Source organism: Plecotus auritus (genome assembly GCF_963455305.1).
Source record: "Plecotus auritus genome assembly, chromosome: X".
Lineage (NCBI taxonomy): Eukaryota > Metazoa > Chordata > Mammalia > Chiroptera > Vespertilionidae > Plecotus > Plecotus auritus.
This window is the reverse complement of record NC_137784.1, coordinates 102,936,707-102,959,677: the sequence shown is the minus strand read 5'-3', so window position 1 is coordinate 102,959,677 and position 22,971 is coordinate 102,936,707.

Sequence of the window (22,971 nt, the reverse complement as noted above, 5' to 3'; positions counted from 1 at the left end):
AAATATTATGTAAAAAAGCAAGGTGTAGAATAATAGCTAACACATTATACTTAGTGTATTATGTTCTAACTACTTCATATATCAACTCATTTAATCCTGAAAACAACCTTATGTGGTAAATATTATTATGATTTTCTGTTTTATAGTGAGGAAAATGAGGTACAGCAAGATTAACTAATTTTTCCAAGGTAATAATGCTAGTAACATATATAGCAGATATTCCAGACTACCTCTGGCTCCAATGTTTGCAATCTTATTCACTATGCTATTGATACAAATTAATAACCTTAAAATATACAAAGCAATGTTCTATACAGTTTATGCATAGAAACATATGTGGTAAAAAATGTGAAAACATGCATAGATATGAAAAGCATCAAATCCATGATTGTGGCTACTTCTGAAAAAGGGAGGCAGGGGAAATGAATGGAGGCAGGAAACTTTAGCTGTATCCATAGTCTTATTTCTTTTATTTTAAAAACTAGAGGCCTGTTGCATGAAGATTCGTGCAATAGACCTTCCTTCCCCTGGCTGCCAGCACCAGTTTTCCTCAGGCACCTGGAACCCAGGCCTTCACTCTGGCTGCTGCCTCGGCTGGAGCCTTCAGTCTTTGCTCCGGCCCTGTAGCTCCCTCTGCCCCCACCTTCCCCCTCATAGCAGGCGTCCCGCCCCGCCCAGCCGCTCTGCACCTGCATGCATGCTGCCCAGAGGCCCGGGGGGCTGGGGACCGGGGCTGCTGCCATCTTTGTTGGGTTAATTTGCATACTCACTCCTGATTGGCTGGTGGGGTGTCACGAAGTGATGGTCAATTTGCATATTTCTCTTTTATTAGTGTAGATGGCAGTATGCCCTAGAAGGTTTGGCTCAGTAGATAGAGCATCAGCCACGGACTGAAGGGTCCCAGGTTTGATTCCAGTCAAGGGCACATAACTTCATTGCAGGTTCCCTGGCCCTGGTCAGGGTGTGTGCAGGAGGCAACCAATTGATGTGTCTGTCTCTCCCTCTTCTTTCCACTCTCTCTAGAAAAAAAAAAAGGAAAAATAACCTCAGGTGAGGATTAACAGAAAAATTAAAATAAAAATGGCAATATTTCATCTTGGATGGATCTTGAGAATATCATGTAAAAGCAAAATAAGTCAGAAAAAGTCAAGAAGCATATGATTTCAGTCATATGTGGGATATAAAGCTGAAAGCAATAAATGAACAAACAAGACAAACAAACAAAAACTCATAGACACAGACAACAATATGGTGATTACCAGAGGAAAATGGGGAATGTGGGGGAGGTACTAAAGGGTAAAGGGGGTCAAATATATGGCGATGAAAGGAGATTTGACTTTGGTAATAAACACACAATGCAAGACGTATATGATGTATTATAGAATTGCACACTTGAAACATATAATTTTATTAACCAATGTCACCCCAATAAATTTAATTTAAAAAATTTTAATATATCTTTAGTAACTATGGGAAACATAAGATTTGACAATGCTGGGTGGTGGGTACATGGGAGTTTATTATATTATTCTCTATATTCTTCTGTGTATGTAAAACATTTCATAATTTAAAAAAATGGAAAAGACTGACAAATGTCAGAGGGAAGTAGGGGAGGCAAATGAATAACCAAAGAACTTATATGCATATATGCATTGCCCATGAATACAAACAATAGGGTGGTGAGGCCTGAGGTAGGGCAGGACTGGGTGGTGGGATGGGGTGATGGGAGACAAGGGGTACAAAAGGGAGGACATTTGTAATGCTCTCAACAATAAATAATTTTTTAAAGAAATGAGAAGGTATAATATAAAGAGTATTTGTCTTGGATCTCAAATGTAATAAACAATTCTGATTATAATTTTAAAGATGTATACAAATAATGCAAAATAAAGATTCTGTGAAATTAGGAAGCCCTTTTTCATTTCAGTTGAAATGTACTTGGATATTTAATAAAAGTTCAGCGATACAACCTAAAAAATTAGATTCTACAGATAAAAGTAATGAAGTCTGCACAATAAAATATTATTAGCATAAAAAAGAGTTAATTGATTGCTTCATGTAAAATATATATTTTTACACATACACACACACACACACACACACACACATATATATATATATTCATATAAGCACTGCATACATGGTATTTTGAAAAACCAGGTCCAAATTCAAATCAGAAGCCAATATAACCATTTTGGAATTTCTTAAATGCAATACTGTTGTTTTATAATTTAAATTACCTTGTTTAAAGAAATTCTAACTTAATCAAGGAAAAGGAAGAATTCTGAAAACAGCTTTCAGAGAAGTGTCTTGATAAACAATCAGGTTTTAAAATATGCATAATTCTATTTGAATAATAGAGCACTTTATTTATGTAACAACTAATACATTTTTAATTTAAAGGTCAAACCATTGATTTGGAGTGAGGCAGAGAAGTAGGGAATTGCTTCTATATTCATGTTTACAGACATTCAAATAGTTACACAAGACCTCCCAAGACCTAAGATACAGTAGTATTTTCTTAACTTGATGGTAAGGGGGTTTCTGTGTTTGTTGACAACAGAGAGAAGCACCTTTATTCCTATTTTCTCCTTTTAAGTAAAACAGAAAAGCCCCCAAGTAGATTTTATGTCAATATATCTTTCCCTAGAAATAGTCAGGAAAGATCAGGATTTTATAAATATTCATCTAGCTTTCCCCTTTTAATTTTTTTCTGCCTTCCTCTTACTTACATATTTCAAAGCACATTTTTCCTGTCCAGAAGAATTATCCACATCCTTTAACCAGGGAGTGAAAGAAATTTTCCACTGCAAATGTTTCTGTCTAGCTACTGTGCCCATAAATTATGTTTCTGAAGCATTAATTCTCAATGATTTCCAAAGCAGTATTCACTCCACACTCTGGGGGTCAGACAACTTTTGGCACATCCGCAAACCTTGAAAGTAACATTGAGTTAATTACTATGTTTATGAGACATTTGTTGCCTCCTCTCTCTTTCTCTATGTGTGTGAGCTTTGGTGTGGAAGATCTGAGAAAAGAAGGTGAGAAGTAAAAAGCAAGAATTATAATACCTTTAATTTCTATATCCTAATAAGGAGCTCCAAATACTTTGATTTTTATAATGCTGCATTTGTCTTTGCAACTTCCCTGCCAACTGTGCATGTGGGAACTAAGGGGAAGGACTTCCACAATCATTTAGCCTTTCAGTTTCATTATCTGTTAACTGGGAATAACAATACAGGCTTGACAAGCGTTGGTTCTTTGAAGATAAATTTAATAATAAATATAACACATGAATCCATTCTCCTTTTTAAAAAAATCAGAACATTAAAAAGAGAAAGCTAAAATCTCTCTATTAAGGTTCTCCAGAGAAACAAAACCTATGGGATATCTATGTCTATATTTATGTCTATATTTACAGAGAGGCTGAATGATTAAAAGAAATTGGATCAACACAATTATGGAGGCTGAGAAGTTCCAAGATCTGCAGAATGCAAGCTGGAAGGAGACTGCAGAGAGCTAGTGGACTAGTTCCAGTCCAAGAACCAACAGGCTGGAGACCAAAGAATAGCTGATGTTTCAGTTTGAGCAGCTTAAGCGGTCAGACAGGAGAAGAGAGGATCAGCCTTTCTGTTCTATTCAGGCCTTCAACTGATTGGATGCAGCCCATCCACAATTAGAGAGGGCAATCTGCTTGACTCAGTCTGAAACCAGACACAATGGGTCCAAGGCCACCTGTCACTGCTTGAGCCAAATTAAGCAGAGGCAGGGTTGAATCATACATGAGCATTTATTCCAACAATGCTGGCACTATGGGAGAGCAGTCAGTCACCCTGGAAATTCTACTAACCTCCTCCTCCCCCCATCCCCCGCACCCCCGTTGTGGCAGATTATATACACACAAGGGAGAAGATAGCTAAGTGCAGCTGTGAACTGCAAGTGTAACATGAAAAGGGAAGGGGAGGGTCTGCCATTCAGCCTTCAGAGGCTCAAAGTACGATAACAAGGTGGCTAATCTATGATGTTACAAACAGCTCAGCCGGTTCCTGGGACCAGAGAATGGTCAGTTCCTGAAGCAAACTCCCAGAAGGGTCAAGGTCTGGGCACAGCCACCAAATCAAAGTGTCCTATCCTTGGTCTGTTCTCCAAATTTATTTCTTTTTTTAAATTTTTAAAAAATATATATTTTTTTATTGATTTTTTTACAGAGAGGAAGGGAGAGGGATAGACAGTTAGAAACATTGTTGTGAGAGAAACATCGATCAGCTGCCTCCTGTACACCCCCTACTGGGGATGTGCCCACACCAAGGTACATGCCCTTGACCAGAATTGAATCTGGGACCCTTCAGTCCGCAGGCCAACCTTCTATCCACTGAGCCAAACTGGTTAGGGCCCAAACGTATTTCTTTTCTGAGTAATGGACCCATCTAGGCATCTTTTTTTTTTTTATTATTGATTAAGGTATTACATATATGTCCTTATCTCCCCATTGCTCCCCACCCCCACCCCTCAAGGCATCTTCTTACAGCCTTGTTTCATCCTCCAGTTTCCCAGGGTCTGGAAGAACACTTCTTACCTATAACTAGAGGCCCAGTGCACGAATTCGTGCACCACTGGGGTCCCTTGGCCTGGCCTGTGGGATCAGACTGAAACCATCTCTCTGACATCCCCTAAGGGATCCTGGATTGTGAGAGGGTGCAGACCAGGCCGAGGGACCCCACCAATGCACTATCAGGATCAGGGAGGGACACGGGAGGTTGGCCAGCCTGGGAGGGACCATGGGAAGGCTCCAGGGCATGTCCGGCCCATCTCACTCAGTCCAGATCAGCCTGACCCAGGGGTGGGCAAACTTTTTGACTCGAGGGCCACAATGGGTTCTTAAACTGGACCGGAGGGCCGGAACAAAAGCATGGATGGAGTGTTTGTGTGAACTAATATAAATTCAAAGTAAAGGAGCGGAGGGGAGAGCAAGAGAACCCTCCGCTCTTTCGGTTCTGCGGGCCTGATAGAACAGCCGAACGGGCCGGATCTGGCCCGCAGGCCGTAGTTTGCCCACGGCTGGCCTGACCCAAGCAGCAAGCTAACCTACCAGTTGGGGCATCTGCTCTCTGGTGGTCAGTGCATGTCATATCGAGTGGTTGAGTGGCCTTAGCATATCATTAGCATATTATGCTTTGGTTGAACGGATGACCAGACACTTAGCATATTAGGCTTTTATTACATAGGATTAGTAAGCTGATTAATTAGTAGACAACTGTGGCTCTATTCTTATTACATGCCCTTTCCCACTATCAAGTCTACTGATTCTGATGTTAAGTTCATCCAAAAACATCCTCATAGACATGCCCAGAATAATGTTTGACCAAATATCTGGGAACCCAGTGGCCAAGTCAAGTTGACATATAAAATTGATTATCACAAAAAAATAAAATAAAAATAAATAAAAAATAAAAAAATAAAATCGATTATCACAAGCACTGATCTGGTAGCTTAGCATGTTAGAGCATTGTCCCAATATGCCAAGGTTGTGGGTTCAATCCCCCATTAGGGCACATACAAGAATCAACTCACGCCCTAGCTGGTTTGGTTCAGTGGATAGAGCGTCAGCCTGCAGACTGAAAGGTCCTGTGTTCGATTCTGGTCAAGGGCACATGCCTGGGTTGCCTGCTCAAACCCCAGTGGGGGTGTGCAGGAGGCAGCTGATCAATGATTCTCCCTTATCATTGAAGTTTCTATCTCTCTCCCTCTCCCTTCTTCTCTCTGAAATTAATAAAAATATATTAAAAATAAAATAAAAATATATTTTATAATAATGATAAAACTAATCATAACATTGCCCTTGGCTACCTCTATAACTTGCTTCTCTCCCTTCTTCCCATAGAAACCATTTTTTAGTTTGATGTGCATTCTCCCAGATAAATCTTTTAAATACTTTTACGTGGGACTCTTCCCCTTCCCCACGTGGGAGTCTGTGCTATGGGACTCTTCCCCCTCTTCAGGTGAGAGTCTGTACTTGTTCTTCAATAAATTTCCATCTTTGCTATACCAAAATAAAATAAAATAAAATAAAATAAAATAATACCTTTACCTAAATAGGTATAGAAAAAATACCTAATGTTATGTTGTAGTATAGTGACATAAATGGTATCATACCATACATATCCTTTTGCGGCTTGTGGTTTTCATTCAACATTATATTTTTGAGAATTATCCCTGTTGACACATACACTAGTTCATGATTTTTAACTGTTGCATAGTATTCCATTGAATGAATAAGCTACATTTTATTTAGTCATTCTCCTGCTCATAGATATTGAGGTTCTTTGTTGATTTTTTTAGCTTGTTTCTTATTTGTCACTATTAACGACAGTACTATAGTAAACATCTTTGTGCACATGTGGGTGTGTTTCTCTCCCTAGATGTGCAATATATGTACTAGTAATTCTTTCAATGGGAGAGAACTAATGTTATGAAAACTGGTTGTAAAGTTTTAAACTAGTCCTTTTGGTTTGTGTGCAATCTTGCGAATTGTTGCTTTTTGATATGTACTTGAGAAAGAGATTCTATGACAAGAAGCCAGCTCTCCATCCAGCTTTGCAGAGTGGCTATACTTTGGGAGGGAATCAACACCATTCAGGGTCCAAAACTCATTTCTGCAAATCAAGGACCTAATTTTTGTCAATGTACTCATTGAGACACCCTGTTTCTAAATCCAGGTACTGCAGAAGCCACCTCAGGTATAAGAAGGTAAATTCTTCTCGATGTGAGAGTGGAACATGGATCAGCTGCCTCCTGCATGCCCCCCATCAGAGGTCAAGCCCAAAACCCGGGCATGTGCCCTGACCAGGAGTCGAACCTGCAACCTTTCGGTGCACAGGACAATGCCCAACCAACTGAGCCACACCGGCCTGGGCAATTCTTATTTTGTATTTTCCAGAGTACTTCATATTCTTTTTATAAAAATTTCTTCTTAAAGTTTTTTGGATCACACCAGATTATCTGAGCCTTTTGGTGACTGTGACTCTTAAATTTGGTTGTCATTCATAAGTATGGGCTTTGATTTTTCAGAGTTCACAATCTGAAATATTAATTTATTCCATTGGTTTTTAGGCCTGTATATAAGTGATCAAAATCCCTCATTATGCAACTAGGTACTGTTATGCCTATTTTATATATATATATATATAAAATAAAACTACCATTGATTAACCACCAATTCCATGTAAAACACTGGGCTAGTATGGTACCTTATATGTAAACCTCATAATATCCCTCTAAGGTAGATATTATCATCCCTATATGACAGATGAGAAAACTGAGGTTTGGAGATTTTTTAAGTGACTTGCACAGGGAGTATCAGGGCCAGGATTCAAACTCAGATCTATTCGGATGCAAAATGTGTGTGCTTTCCACTACAACCAAGCTACCTTTCAGTGTATTATTATATTATATTTCTATGTATTATTAATATCTTCATTCTGGTCAAGCTTATATCTTTTTAAGACAGCCTTTGTGTCCCTCTCTAGTTTCCCTTAATAGTAGGTTTCATTTCATTTCTTATCTTAATGGGGAGGAATAGAAGGAAGAATTAAATTCTTGCTGTTATCTAGTGCCTTCTTCATTCCATGTTGTATATTTTCTCTTAATAAAATGATTTTGCTTATATTTTTAAACTGACAGACCATCAGTAAACAAAAAATTTATCACCTGTGAGCAGTCCTCTCTTCTTTTCCTTAATATAATTTGGGTCTTTATTGAAGTATGTGTGTAGTTCTGTAGGCATTTTTATCTTTTAAAAAAGGCTAAAACAACAGAGCAAGAGGAATCACCCATAAATTTTAGGGGTCATTCATTTCTTTGTCCATCCATTCAATACATATATGTAGAATGCCTATTATGTGACAGGCACTATGTTAGGTTCTGAGGGTAAAAAAGATGAATGTGACATAGTTTCTATTCTCAAGAAATTTACAATAGGTTGAAGAGACCTACAGGTAAATTGACAATTACAGTACAGTGTGATGAGTGTTGTGTCTGAACAGGAAAGAAGTATAGTGGTTTCAACAGTAGGTTCTTCAGCCAGGCATCTGGGTTCAAATCCTAGCTGCCACTGGGATTCACTAAAATAACCTACTTCATGCAGTTTGTATAAGAATTTAGTTACTCATGTGAGTGATCGATAAGTATTATGATAGCAATAAGCACTGGGTGCTATGGCAAAACAGAAGAGAAGCACCTAACCCAGATTGAGAGGAGGGTATGGGTAAGGGAAGTATTCCTATATATTGAGTCTTGAGAGAAAACACGGAGTTACCCACATAGAGAAGGGAGCAATTGTTTTTGACACAGAGTCTAGCATGGGCAAAAGCATCAAGTCATAAGGGAGCATGGCATGAATTGAGCTACAAAAAGTTTGGTATTGCTGAAGCATAAAGGACAAGGGCAGAGGGCAGTAGAGAGAAATTAAGGAGGGGCCAAATCCTGGTGGGCCCTTTTGTAATCAGTGCAAAAACTTTGAACTTTATCTTTTTTTAAATATATATATTTCAGAGAGAGGAAGGGAGAGGGAAAGAGAGATGGAAATATCAATGATGAGAGAGAATAATTGATCGGCTGTCTCCTGCACGCCCCCTACTGGGGATCAAGCCCACAACCTGGGCATGTGCCCTTGATTGGAATCGAACCTAGGACCCTTCAGTCTGCAGGCCAACACTCTATCCACTGAGCCAAACAGTCTAGGGCTGAACAGGATCTTGAGAACAGTAGAAATCCATGAAGGCTAATAATGAAGGGACTAACCTCACCAGATCATTTGGGTGGAAGCATGGAGGATGGATAAGGGACAAGACTAGTATCAGGAAAACCTGTTAATAGGCTGTGGTAATAGGTCAGAGGAGAATTCATGAGGCCCTGGACTGAAGCTATGGCAGTGTACATGGAAGGATGGGACAGAGTCAAGAGATATTTGTGATGCCCGGCCGGTGTGGTTCAGTGGCTGAGTGTCCACCTATGAACCAGGAGGTCACCAGTTCAATTCCTAGTTAGGACACATACCCAGGTTGCAGGCTTGATCCCCAGTGGGAGGCATGTAGGAAGCAGCCAATCCATCAATGATTCTCTCTCATCATTGACATTTCCATCTCTCTCTCTCCCTTTTCCTTCTTCTCTGAAATCAATTAAAAAACATTTTTTTAAAAGAAAGTAAAGTTTGGACCCAACTACCATGTTTAATTTATTGCTAGCTCTGAGTGGTTTAAATGATTTAAGAATTGTTATTCATTACATAATGTGAAAGTGAATGGTAAGTCTGTGGGTGCTGATACACAGGCAGCTGAAGAATTTTTGGAAACTCTAGATACGTTTATTATGGAGGAAAATTATTTGCCAGAACAAATATTCAATATGGATGAAACCTCCCTATTCTGGAAACAGATGCATGAAAGGACTTTCATATATAAGGAGGTCAAGTCAATGCCAAGTTCAAGGCTTTTAAGGACAGAAGAAGAGTCTTGCTTGGAGGCAATGTTGCAGGCTACAAATTGCAACCCTTTATGAATAGGCACAGTGAGAATTCAGGGTCTTCAAGGATATCAATATGAACACATTGCCAGTGCACTACAGGAGCAATAAGAAGTCATGAATGACCCAGCTCCACTTCCAAGATGGCCTCCTGAATTGCTAAGCCAGCGAAATAGAGAAGTGCTAATTGGAAAATAACACACCTCTCAAGATTTTGCTTATTGTTGATAAGACTCCTGGACATTCTCATTTTACTGGTCATCTTCATCCCAATATCAAAGTGCTATTTCTCCCTCCAAACACCACCTCTTTGATCCAACAAATGGATCAAGGAGTTATAGCAGCTTTTAAGGAGGACCTTTGTGTAGGCTATTGCTGCAACTGAGGAAGACACTGATGCAATTCGGGAAGAATTACAACATCTATGACCAGAGCAAGAACCTTGCTTGGGCTTGGGGTGATGTAACCAAGAGTGCATGAATGGCATGTGGAAGAAAACACACAAGAGGTTTGTCCATGACTTTAAAGAATTTTTCAAAGATGAACAGGTTGCCTAAATCAACAAGGCTGTGGTTGAGATGGCAAAAAATTTAACCTGGGCGTGGATGAGGATGACATTTAGCAGCTCCTAGAGATGGATCCTAAGGAATTGACAAATGAAGAGTTGTTGGAACTGGACCAGGAATGCATAGCTTATGGCTTCGTTATAGATAAAATTTGAACCCCCAAGAAAATTCACAGAGAAGGCAGACCTCAACAAGCTTCTTAAAATATTTGAAAAGATGGAATCCAACACCAAAAGGTTTTCATTAATAGAGAGGAATATTCATGATGCAGTATTTGCTTACAAGCAAATCCATGATGGAAAAAAAAGAAACAAACCAAGCAAACTACCATGGACATACTTCTGAAGTGTGATGCCTCCTCAAGAAGAGCCTCTGGCAGGTCCTTCAGGAGGTGTTCCAGAGGCATTGTCATCTCGGAAGATGACAGTTCCATGTGTGTTATTGCCTCTGGAGACCTTTCAGTGGACCATGGAGGGGAGGTGAAAGACAGTGATATTGATGTCCTGACTCTGTATAGGCCTAGGCTAAAGTCTGTGCTGGTGTCTTAGTTTTTAACAATAAAGTTTTAAAAGTAATAATAAACATTGTAGAATAAGGATATAAAGAAAGAAAATAATTTGTTCAGTTTGCATTTTAAGCTAAGTGTCATTAGAAAAGAGTTCAAAAGGCAAATAAATAAAAGTTTGTAAAGTAAAAAGATTATAGTAAGCTAATGTTAATTTATTATTGAAGAAAGAAAAATGTTTTAAACAATAAATTTAGTGGAGCCTAAGTGCACAGTGTTTATAAAGTCCACAGTAGTGTACAGTAATGCCCTAGGGCAGGCCTTCACATTCACTCACCACTCACTTATTCACCCAGAGCAACTTCCAGTCCCGCAAGCTCTGTTCATGATAAGCACCCTATATGGGTGTACCATTTTAACTTTTATAGCAAAGTCTATGTTTAGATATGTTTAGACACACAGATATTTACAACTGTGATACAACTGCCTACAGTATTCAGTACAGTAACATACTGTACAGGTTTGTAGCCTAGGAGCAATAGGCTATACCATATGGCGTACGTGTGTAGTAAGCTATACCATGTAGGTTTGTGTAAGTGCACTCTATGATGTTCGCACAAAGACGAAATTACCTAAAATGCATTTCTCAAGAACATATCAGATTATTAAATGATGCATGACTGTATATATATCACAAATGATGAAGAGGTGACAGTTCAGCTGTCTGATTATTAAAAATGGCTCCCTATAAACTATGCCTCCCTGGGCTCATGTCCTTTTGCAATTCTTCAGCTCCTCTTATCTAGTTCCCTTCTCTTTGAACCTGGGCTAACGATGTAATTTGCTTCTTAGACCAACAAAATACAACAGAAATGATACTGTGGAATTTCTGAGCCTAGGAAGGCCTTAAGAGAACTAGAAGTTTCAGCTTTAGCTCTTGGAACCCAGTTGCCCTGGAAAAAAGTCCAGACTATCTTGCTGGAAAGAGACTATGGAGAGTGAGATCCTGGAGGATGAGAGACCACATGGAGAGAGAGAACCAGGTGTGATCATGTCCCAGCTGAGCCAAGTCCCCAGATGACAGCCACATGAGTGAGCCCAGGTAAGACCAGTAGAAGTGTCCAGCCAATCCACTGAATCTTCAGAAATAATAAATTAAGTTGTTTTAAGCCATTCCGTTTTGGGGGAGTTTGTTATGCAACTATAGGTAAGTGAGACAAGGTGGCAATGGAAAGGTGAAGAGAAATTCTCCGGGAAAATAATGGAAGAAAGTGCATTTCAGGCACAATGAATATTATGAGCAATGGCGCAGAGGAATGAAAGTGCACAGCCTATCTCAGGAAGGACAAGTGGTATTGTGTGGTTAAAAGATAAACAGAAGGCACACAGCAGGTAATAACTAAGAGAAGGGTAAGCTGGATCTAAGTCTGGAAGGGAAAAATGTTGTAACCAGTTGTAATTTAATGGTTAACTTTGACTATCTCAGAACATCATACAGGAATTGTGCTTCTCTTGTACTGTTCCTTTCCTTTGTGAACTATTTTCTCCCAAACCTCCTCAAAGAAATTATTAGTGCATAATCTAGTTTCTTTCAATGCTATCATGTAGAGATTGCTAGGAAGCACTTTCAGAATTTGCTAGTAGATGCCTGTCCAGTGCCTTCCATTTTTGATAATTTTGCCTTGCTGTTCGTTTATTAAAAAGCAATCTTTTATTGAGTTCTTAGCATATACCAGGCACTTGGGATTCAGAAAAAGTAAGCCACAATTCTTACCTTCTAGAAGTTTATAGTCTATCTGATGAAACTGACAGGCAGTAGGAAATGACAATACAGCATGCTTCATCCCAGAAAGGAAGGTTTTGTATAATTACTAGAAGCCAGGTGCATGAAATTCGTGCATGGCTAGGGTAGGGTCCCTAGTCCTGGCCAGCGAACAGGGCAGATTGGGGCCTACAGGCTGCTGGCAAGAGCCTTCCTTCGTTCCATGCCTCCCCCTGGTGGTCAGTGCACGTCATAGTGAGCAATAGAACTCCTGGTCTCCTGGTTGAACTCCTGCAGGGACACTTTGCATATTAGCTTTTTATATATATAGATTATCTAAGACAATACTGTATTTACAGAGACAATTGCCATCAAGATCCTTTATTTTTTTTCTGAAATATTAGACTCTAGGTTTTCAAGTGGCCATGAAATTGCAATTGGCTTGATGCAACCAGTGTTAGTTAGAGACTACCTGGAACATTTGAATATCAATGTGTTCCAAAAAGGCCAACTTACATATGGCCAGATTCTTTTTTTAGTTTCTATGGAATACTTTTCTGAAATCCTCATTTTTATTTTTTTACTTTTTTTAAAATCCTCATTTTTAAGTTCTTATTAATTACTAGTGGCCCAGTGCACGGATTCGTGCACATTGAAAGGAAATTAATGAGAAGAAATATTTTAATATTGCTATTCGCCCTTTCTCTATAATAGAAGTGTCAGAGATGAAAGAAAATTAGTAAAATGTATATGAAAACAATATATAAATTGATTAATAAATAAACAATAAAACATGATATAACAACAACAAAGACATGATATAAAAACAACATTGAGCCATAGCCAGTTTGGCTCAGTGGATAGAGTGTCAGACTGCAGACTGAAGGGTCCCAGGTTCAATTCTGGTCAAGGGCACATGCCTGGGTTGTGGGCTCAATCCCTAGTGGGGGGCATGCAGGAGGCAGCTGATCAATGATTCTCTCTCATCATTGATGTTTCTATCTATCTCTCTCCCTCTACCTTCCTCTCTGAAATCAATAAAGAAATATATTTTTTAAAAATTGATAAAAACAATGACTGATAAATTGATTAAACTTATTCTAATATCTCCCTGTATACCACATTAAGAGTAAAAATACTTTCAGAGTGCTTGACTAATTTCCCCTGTGATAAAGTATTTACAACTTTAACGTCACATACTCTTCAAACTTGAGAGAAAGTAACAAATAACTGACCATGTCCGAAAACAGGTTCATATAGGAATATTCCTACTCTGTCTGGAGTTTGTCCTTGTGATTTATTAAAAGTCATCGCAAATGCTGGCATCACGGGAAACTGTCTTCGAATTAATTTAAATGGGAGGCCAGTGTCAGACGTGGACAAATCAATTCTTGGAATCAGAACAACCTCTCCTTGTGCAGATCCTGTTAGTACTTCAGCTTTGAGAAACACACACGTGCAATTGGCACCAGCAAGAGCTTTATATGTATCACAGATGTGCAAGTCAATGTTTATTTTTAAACTAGTGTCCCAGTGCACAGATTCATGCACATTGAAAGGAAATTAATTAGAAGAAATGTTTTAATATCGCTATTCACCCTTTCTTTATAATAGAGGTGTCAACCAAATGCACGATCGACAATGACAGATCAAAACATATGCCTGTAATTGGCACTAGTGAGAGCTTTATGTGTATCAAAGATGCGCAAGTCAACTTAGCCTTTTATATATATATAAACTTGCTTAATTAGACCTGCTTTCTGATTTAGCTAAACTTTTTCCAACCCAGTGAAGCACCCCAACTTCTCTTTCAGGTAATTGTCAGCAACACAACAGTAAATATCAACACAAAGCAGATTATTATTGTAGATCATGCACGGAGAATAAAGGGTAAAATATTTAACTGTAGCAGTGTTTGACTATATTCTGTGCCGTGAGAAAACCTGAAATCATTTTCAAGTTCCACCATTTCTTACTTCTCTTCAGTCAGGTCAAGTTTCTAAACTTTCTAAATCTCCTTTTTCTGGCTAATGAAAAGAAAATAGGGTTCTACTGAGTCTCCCTTGTACCTACTCCAGGACTTCTGTGAGGATCAAATGAGATGAGGCATAGGAAAATGCTTCACAAACATTTGGTTAAAGTGTAAAATGTTTACACCTGGCTATAAAGCAAGTTGTGTTCCTGGGCTGAAGAAACTCCAAGAAGGCTGGTCTCTAGGGAGAGGAAGCCGGGCGTTGCTATGTGATGTCATTACCTGGAGCCCACAGCGACCATTTCCAGGCTGGACTGGGCTGGGCTGGGCTGGGCTGTGGGCCGCATTTTGCACCATGGGGACTTGCCAGCGTTGGCTGCAATTTGGTGGGGTGTTGCTCTGGGGTGATGGTGGGGCCTGTGTCCCACTTTGGGGAAGCTGAGTGTTGATTGGTTTGTCGGCGCCAGGTCCGAGGTGCTGTTTATTTTTAAATGGCCAGTGCGCGTCATGGCAGCTCCTGCATTAAGCGTCCGCCCCCTGGTGGTCAGTGCATGTCATAGCTACTGGTCGGATGGACACTTAGCCATATATATATATAGCCAGTGCATGTTATATGTACCAGCTGGTTGGTCAGACCATCGGATGGATGGATGATCCATCACTTAGCCTTTTATATATATAGATTGTCCTTTGACTTGCTTCTTATAGCCTAGGAGGCCTATGTCTTATAGATTTTTTTTCATTCATGTGTAATTTCTCAGCCATTTGGCAGTCTTGGAATCAGTTCCATGCTAATACTTGCAGCCTCTGGATCTGAAGCTCCTCATTGCTTATTTTCTCTCTCTCTCTCTTTAAATTTCTTTATTGATTAAGGTATTACATATGTGTCCTTATTCCCCCATTACCCCCCACCTCCCATTCATGCCCCCACCCCCCTGTTGTCTGTGTCCATTGATTAGGCTTATATGCATGCATATAAGTCCTTTGGTTGATCTCTCCCCCTTACCTCCACTGTCCCCTACCTTTCCTGAGGTTTGCCGTTCTGATTGATGTTTCTCTGTCTCTGGATCTATTTTTGTTCATCAATTTATGTTGTTCATTATATATGAGTGTTTATTCTAATACTGCCGGCAGTATGGGAGAGCAGCAGGTCATCCACAAAAATCTGGTCTGCAGACCCCCATAAGTCAGCTGCTTATATAGGGTGGGACAAAGATTACATGGAAAGGTAGGCAATGCCAGCTGGGGTGGGACTCCATTTTTGGGTAAGCAAGGTTGTTAATCTTTCTGTGATAATTCTTGAATAAGACTGGACCGCATTCTAAGGTTGACTCCCAGGTCCAAGGTTGACTCCCAGGTCCCAGGGGCATACAACTCCCAGCCAGATTAGATCTTTATTGTTTTCTTTTTTTAATGTATTTTTATTAATTTCAGAGAGGAAGGGAGAGGGAGAGAGAGATAGAAACATCAGTGATGAGAGAGAATCATTGATTGGCTGCCTCCTGCATGTCCCCTACTGGGATCAAGCCCACAACCCAGGCAGTGCCCTGACCGGGAATCGACCGGAGACTTCCTGGTTCATAGGTCAATGCTCAACCATTGAGCCATGCCAGCCGGGCTTCTTTTTTTGTTTTCAATATTTCCTTTCAATTCCCTCCACCCTGTCTTTCTCCTGGCTCATTAGAAATTACCCTATTGCCCTTTAATTTTTTGATAGTGTATCTAATTGACACTTCCATTTTGCCTACGTGTCTTTGAAAACCTCTAGGAAGGCAGCCCTTCCCTTTCTCCCATGTTTTCCCCAACGTGGTAATGTCACGCCTGTGTCTGCTAAGTTATGAGTTCTCTCCTATTCCACCCTGGCACTGAGATCCCTAACTCAGTCTCCAGGAAATTATTTTCCTTCTTGCTTGGATGATATGCTTCAAGACTTTCTGGGGATGGAAAATATCATCCTGTTGAGCCTTCAGGATGTTGTTTGCAAGACTGCTGTTATTTGCCAGGAATATACAGTGTGTACAGTAGTTTGACTTCCAGCATATGCATTATTCATTATTGTTTAGTCACATCTCGTCTTGTTTATTATACAAATAGGATGCTAGGCAAATATTTAACTTTGACCTGGAATTCTTTTCAGTTTTATATCAAGGTGTTTGTTAGTTTGATTCTATCTGAATACCTCATTATTGACTAACACAGAATAATTTAATTGGAGAAGGTTTTAATACTTAAACATAAGCTAGGCTGGTTTTTCCTCTTTATTCCCTCAGGATAATAATTATCTAACAGAGAATATCTATGGCTATAACAACTAGACTCTTTCTCATCTCACTTTGGTCCCATCTACTACCTTTTTGGTTCAAATATATATATTCAAAACCTAGATTTAATATTTCTTCATTTTCCAAAAAAGTCTGTATCTATAACATGCTATCATTTGATACTCTTAGTGTAAAAATTTAACCTTTGTAAGATTTATTTCTCAAAACAAATTTGAACCAGGCATTTTACAGTGATGGCATCTGGCTTTAGGCAAATTTCTGCCAAAAATGGGCATGATTTTTCCACCCATATTCATAAAAATAAAATTATATAATAAAATAATTAAATAGGCATTAGGAAGTGCAGTTATTTGTTTTGAAGGTTCATTTCTTAGAACAACATTTAAAAGAAATAAATATTGCACAACTCAGCATCTTTTTAAAAAAATATACTTTTTTAATTGATTTCAGAGAGGAAGGGAGAGGAAGAGAGAGAGAAAAACATCAATGATGAAAGAGAATCATTGTTTAGCTGCCTCCTGCAGGGATCAAGCCCATAACCCGGGCATGTGCCCTGATGGGGAATTGAACTGGCGACCTCTTGGTTCATAGGTCGATGCTCAACCACTAGGCCATGCTAGCCAGGCAGGGTTTTTTTTTAAAAATTTATTTTAGAGAGAGAGGAAGGAGTGGGAGAGAGCAAAACATTGATGTGAGAGAGAAACTGGTCAGTTGCCTTCTGCACATGCCCTGACAGGGAATCACACCCACAACCTGGGCATGTGCCATGACTGGGAATAGAACTGGTGACCCTTCAGTGCATGGGAGGATGGCCAAGCAACTGAGCCACACTGGCCAGGGCCAGCATTATTTGTTTGTTTATCTATCTTTATTTATTTTACTAATTTGTAACTTAAATCCTTTACATGGACTGTTACCTTGTAATCAAACCTCCCCCATTTTTTTCCTTTTCTGATTTATCAAACTTTGATTCTGGGTCACTCAGTTCTCAGAGGACAGCTCACCTCTCAGGATCCAGCTTTCTTCTCTTTGTCTCAGCCATGGTTAGTTTGTCTCCTTAACTGTGTTATTTGAGTGGGGCCTAGAACAGTCCTGGTTAACCTTTTAAAAAATTGAAAGTGTGCCCTAACCAGTTTGGCTCAGTGGATAGAGCCTCGGCCTGTGGACTGAAGGGCCCCAGGTTCGATTCCGGTCAAGGGTATGTACCTTGGTTGCGGGCACATCCCCAGTGGGGAGTGTGCAGGAGGCAGCTGATTGATGTTTCTCTCTCATCGATGTTTCTAGCTTTCTATTCCTCTTCCTCTCCCTCTCCCTTCCTCTGTGTAAAAAATCAATAAGAGCCGAAACCGGTTTGGCTCAGTGGATGGAGCGTCGGCCTGCGGACTGAAGGGTCCCAGGTTCGATTCCGGTCAAGGGCATGTACCTTGGTTGCGGGCAAATCCCCAGTAGGGGGTTGTGCAGGAGGCAGCTGATCGATGTTTCTCTTTCATCGATGTTTCTAACTCTCTGTCCCTCTCCCTTCCTCTCTGTAAAATATCAATAAAATATATAAAAAAAAATCAATAAGAAATATTTTTAAATATTGAAAATGTTAATGAGATCATTGTAGATTTGCATACCTTTGTAAGAAATAATACAGAGAGATCCCTTGTACACTTTGCCCAGGTTCTCCCAATGGTTACATCTTGCAAAACTATAGTATTATATCACAACCAGAATATTGATATTGATAGAATCCACTGGTCTTATTCATATTTCCCCCACTTTAATTGTACTAATTTGTGTGTGCATGCACACACATGCGTATATTAATTTATATACAATTTTGTCACTCTCATAGCTTCATGTATCTACCACTAGTCAAGATACAGAGCAGTTCCAACACCACAAGGATTCTAGTTGCCTTTTTATAACCACACCCATTTCCCTCTGCCCTCCACTCCCCAGTCCTTGACAACTAACTACTACTTTGTTCTCCATTTCTTAAATGTTGTCATTTCAAAAATGTGATATAAGTAGATACTTTTCAAAAATTTTCTGCACTTAAGAGTGAGAATCTTGCAGTGCTACAGTATTTTAAGAAGGGTAAAAGCCTTCTTTGTGTTATTTTACTCCATTTGAAGGAAAATATTTCCTACCAGCAAAATAAGAATAAAATTGACCCACTCTCTGGATATTTTAGTCTGGTGAAGTTCCAGTTTAGTGATAGTAACTGAAGCCCCTCAGAAATGGGCACTGCTTCAAGTAATGGTTTCTGTGAAAGGAAATTCAGCCTCCCACGTAGTACAGACAGAACTTTTGGGGTTGGGAGGAATGAAAGAAAACTTTTACCTGAGATTCATATTTTGAAATAATCACACATATTGATAAATGACAGAATTTAAATAGAACTTAAAAATATTTGATTTACTAGTATACTCATAGTCTCATATTCCATTTCATCTTCCATCTTGGAACCCAACATTCAGAAAAATGTGCTTTCCTTTGAACATAAAGATGTCACTATGGATCGAAGGTCATTAGGATATATAAGTTTGACCTTGTGTTTCCTGTAATGGGGAGGGATACCACATTCACTTCCTTCCTTCTCTCAAATGGCAAAATGGCAAAAGGAATTTGTAGGAAGGCTGCCAGATTAGGGGTCAATGGTTCTTTTTCACATATTCTCAATTGACTTCGTTGTTCTAGGTTTCTCCTTACTACCCAGACAGATTCTGATGTTAACACATCTTGCTTGCATCTTGTTCTTGTGTTTTTTTTTAAAATATATTTTTATTAATTTCAGAGAGGAAGGGAGAGGGAGAGAGACAGAAACATCAACAATGAGAGAGAATCATTGATCAGCTGCCTCCTGTACACCCCCTGACTGGGGATCACAACCCAGGCATGTACCCCAACCAGGAATGGAACCACAACCTCCTGGTTCATAGGTCCAGGCTCAACCACTTGACTTGCCCAATCCCAGCCCCTTCCCTCCTCCGACTCAACAACTGAACATTTGGAGTTCTTTTCTTCTCCTGCAGTGGAGTCATCTGAAGAATTTCACCTGTTGTGTGTTTCCAAAAGTTCAATTAAAATGGGGGGGGGGGAAGAAGAAGAATAACAACCATAAAGAAGAAATTCCCAAGTATTAAGCAAAGCAAAGGAGGGCACTCCTGTTAGATTTTAGTGAAGCCATTGAGCTGATCTTTTATAATCTTTGGGGACTGTCATCAGAGAGCAGATGAGTGAGCCAACTAAAGTGGAAAAATTGAGAAATGAAGGTAGACAGTGATCTGGAAAACTAAATTCCCCAAAAGGAAAGACTTTAAGAATCCTAAAACCAAAGGATTAGTGGTCTTTACTAGTACTGTGGGCTGCATTCTATTTTAAAGGCAACTGGTATCTGTGGCTAAATAATGTAGTAGTAACTTGAGATCAAGGAAAACTTACCTGAGCTGTATCATTTTGAATACCTATTAAAGAGTGAGTAGGGGAAGCCAGTCTGAGAGACTCACTGTAGTGTATAATTATGCACTTTGAAAGCATGGTTCATCCATGGATCTCAAAGCACACTACCAACTTTAATTATTTTTCATAACATCTCTGTGAGACCATTATTTCCTAGAGGTAGATGAAAAAACAGACAGAAAGGTTACCCTTCAATCACACCATGAATCAGCTGCTGACTTGCTCCCATTCCATATTTGCCATTTGAATTAATTGACCATTTCCAAATGAAGAGGGAATGCTTGAGCAGGGCTTTGAGTGAATTTTGGCTTCTATTTCTTGTTTCCAAGCAAGGGAGGCTGAATTCTTTTTTTTTTTTTTTTAAATATATTTTATTGATATTTCACAGAGAGGAAGGGAGAGGGATAGAGAGCCAGAAACATCGATGAGAGAGAAACATCGATCAGCCGCCTCCTGCACACCCCCCACTGAGGATGTGCCCGCAACCAAGGCACATGCCCCTGACCGGAATCGAACCCGGGACCCTTCAGTCCGCAGGCTGATGCTCTATCCACTGAGCCAAACCGGTTAGGGCAAGGCTGAATTCTTTTTAAGATATAATGCTGTTCAAAGAGTTATTATTTAATGGAATGTGTAGGAAAATATATTAAAATATTATTCGAGACATATGCCAGGCAAACATATAAGTCCTACATTAAGTACCTCCATCATTAACCTTGCATAGAAAACAAAGGAAAACAATGACAGAGGAGAAACCAAGATGGTGGCATAGGTAAACACCTAAACTGCTGCCTCGTACAACAATTTCAAAACTACAACTAAAAGACAGAACGGACACCATCCAGAACCACAGGAAAGCTGGCTGAGTGAAAATTCTACAACTAGAAGGAAAGAGAAAAGCTCACAGAGAATTGGAGGTACGGCAAAGGGGCTTTGTGCACGCAGAGAGGAAGGGCGGCTGAGAGCCTGGCTGACTTTCTCTGGCGGAAGGGGGAAGGAAGCCTCCGACTGCACTGAACCCCAGTTCTGACTGCACTGAACCCCAGTTCCGGGCGAACCCCTGGGGACCCACGCTCTTACGGGGGGAGTCTGGACTCTCGGGCGGAGACTCGAGCTGGGAAAGGCAGAAGTCTGAAGGCGCACGCGGGCCAGTGCGCACAAAGGCTGCGGAGGTTGCCACAGGCTTTCCCTAGTGAAAGGGAGTCAGAGGCTCCTGACGGCACTGAGCCCCAGTTCTGACTGCAGTGAACCCCAGTTCCAGATGAGCCCCTGGGGACCCACGCTCTTGTGGGGGGAGTCTGGACTCTCAGGCGGAGACTCGAGCTGGGGAAGGCGGAGGACTGAAAGCGCACATGCGCGCAAGGGCAAGGCTGACAGGAAGCCAAGACTGAGACTCCACCCCATCCAAGCTGAGCACAGAGGCTATTGCAATTTGGCAAGTCTAATCCTATAAGGCTGTCTCCAGCACCGAACTTCTCCCAGTATAGACACAGCTGATCCTTACAGCCAACTGGCCCGGAGGTCAATTCTTCCCAGTGATACCAACAATAATAAAGACTTAATTACAACAAGGCTGTACACACAGTCCACAAAGGGGTGCACCAAGAGTGTCCACCTCAGGTTAACTGGGGAAGCAGACTCACTGGGCCATATTGGAAACCTAGCACAAATATCTACCTTACCAACTCAGGGAATCAATGAAAATGCGGGGTCAAAGAATCAGATCACAAACGAAAGAAATGGAGGAAAACAAACGACTGGATATAGAATTCAAAACCACGGTTATAAGACTTTTTAAGAATATCCTAGAAAAGGCCGATAAATATAACGAGACCCTCGAAGATATGAAAAAGGACCAACTAGAAATTAAACATACACTGACTGAAATAAAAAATATTATACAGAGACCCAGAAACAGAATAGAGGAACACAAGAATCAAGTCAAAGAATTGAAATACAAAGAAGCAAAAAACACTCAACTGAAAAAGCAAAAAGCAAAAAAAAAAAAAAATCCAAAAAGTTGAAGATAATGTAAGAAGACTCTGGGACAACTTCAAGCGTACCAACATCAGAATTATGGGGGTGCCAGAAGAAGAGAGAGAGCAAGATACTGAAAACCTATTTGAAGAAATAATGACCGAAAACTTCCCCCACCTGGTGAAAGAAATAGATTTACAAGTCCAGGAAGCCCACAGAACCCCAAACAAAAGGAATCCAAAGAGGACCACACCAAGACACATCATAATTAAAATGCCAAGAGCAAAAGACAAAGAGAGAATATTAAAAGCAGCAAGAGAAAAACAGTTAGTTACCTACAAGGGAGCACCCATATGAATGTCAGCTGATTTCTCAACAGAAACTATGCAGACCAGAAGGGAGTGGCAAGAAATATTCAAAGTGATGAACAGCAAGAACCTACAACCAAGATTACTCTACCCAGCAAAGCTATCATTCAGAATTGAAGGGCAGATAAAGAGCTTCACAGATAAGAAAAAGCTGAAGGAGTTCATCACCACCAAACCAGTATTATATGAAATGCTGAAAGGTATTCTTAAAGAAGAGGAAGAAGAAAAAAGTAAAGAGAAAAATTATGAACAACAAATGCATATCTATCAACAAGCAAACCTAAAAATCAAGGGAATTAAAAACCTGAGGAACAGAATAATCTGGTGAATATAATAGAATCAGGGGCATAGAAAGGGAGTGGACTGATAATTCTCAGGGGGAAAGGGGTATGGGGGGTTCATGAAGAGAATGGACAAAAATCATACACCTATGGATGAGGACATTGGGGGGGAGGTAAGGGCAGAAGGTGGGGTGGGAAATGGGTGGAGGGGAGCTATGGGGGGAAAAAGGAGAAATAATTGTAATAATCTGAATAAAGATTTATTTAAAAAAAAAAAAAAGGAAAACAA